Source organism: Pseudophryne corroboree, chromosome 2 (assembly GCF_028390025.1).
Source record: "Pseudophryne corroboree isolate aPseCor3 chromosome 2, aPseCor3.hap2, whole genome shotgun sequence".
Taxonomy (NCBI): Eukaryota; Metazoa; Chordata; class Amphibia; order Anura; family Myobatrachidae; genus Pseudophryne; species Pseudophryne corroboree.
Window position 1 is genome coordinate 339514275 of NC_086445.1, and position 1265 is coordinate 339515539.

The 1265-nt window shown below is 36.5% G+C and overlaps 1 pseudogene; it reads left to right on the forward strand.

Moving 5' to 3' along the window:
* Window positions 1-494: 494 nt before the first annotated feature.
* On the forward strand, window positions 495-614 carry LOC135051689 (5S ribosomal RNA; annotated as a pseudogene).
* Window positions 615-1265: the final 651 nt, after the last annotated feature.

Consider the following 1265-nt stretch of genomic DNA (forward strand, 5'->3'; position numbering starts at 1 on the left):
ATCTTTTCTTCGATACTTTTAGTCACATGTATTACAAAAATTACTTTGTACATATTCGGTACAACATATAATTTATCTGCATCCTAAACTGTGTAAAATTGGACAAATGACAATCTAGTTGAATATACTTACCTGTGTGTACAGAATAGCCTTGTTACTCAGTGACAGTCTGGATTATCACATTAATCATTGGGTTTCACTAAAAAAAATACATATGTATATATATATATATATATATATATATATATATATATATACACATACACTCATCATTCAACTGAACTGGTACGATCACGTTAATATTACCTCCTTTCATGGACTCTCACCAGTGATCCGGAGGAGTAATGCAGGTGTATGGCACACAAAATTTCTTTAATACCTCCGCCTTACATTGTCAGCAGATCCACCTTTTGTTCCTTCTTACTATTTTTCTTACAATTTTTTCTTAAAGTGATGTCTCATCAGTGATCCAAGGAGTGGCTGCGTCATCTATAATCTACTATCATACCACACTGAAGATGCCCAATACCATCCGATCTTGGAAGCTAAACAGTGTCGGGCTTGGCCAGTACTTGGATGGGAGACCACCTAGAAAATACCAGGTTTAGTAGAACAGATATCTAGTACAAGACTCCATGCCTAACACTGACAGCAGAATCACTGTTCATTTCTTCCTTTTATTCTAAATATTGTACACGACCTCATAGCATTTACTCTATTTAATCTGATATCGGATTAATGTTAGATAACACATGTGGCATTTCTGTGAGTCCATCCGTATTGACCACAAGGACTTCATTGAAATTATTAATCTGTAGGTGAAACAGCTTTGGTCCTCATAGTTCAATATACAAATTTATTTCAGTAACTACACATGACCATAAAACCTCAGACTAGAGATGTGTGGCGGACACTTTTTGGGTTTTGGGTTTTGGTTTTGGATCCGGATCTCCGCTCGTGTTTTGGATCTGGTTTGGTTTTGCCAAAATCATCCTTTTGGGTTTTGGTTTTGGATTTGGATTTTTTTTGAAAAAAACGACATAAAATCAGCTAAAATCACAGAATTTGGGGGTAATTTTGATCCTACTGTATTAATAACCTCAATAGCTTTCATTTTCACTCATTTCCAGTCTATTGTGAACACCTCACACCTCACAATATTGTTTTTAGGCCAAAAGGTTGCACTGAGGTTGCTGTATGACTAAGCTAAGCGATAAAAGTGGGTGGCACAAACACCTGGCCCATCTAGGAGTGGCACTGCAGTG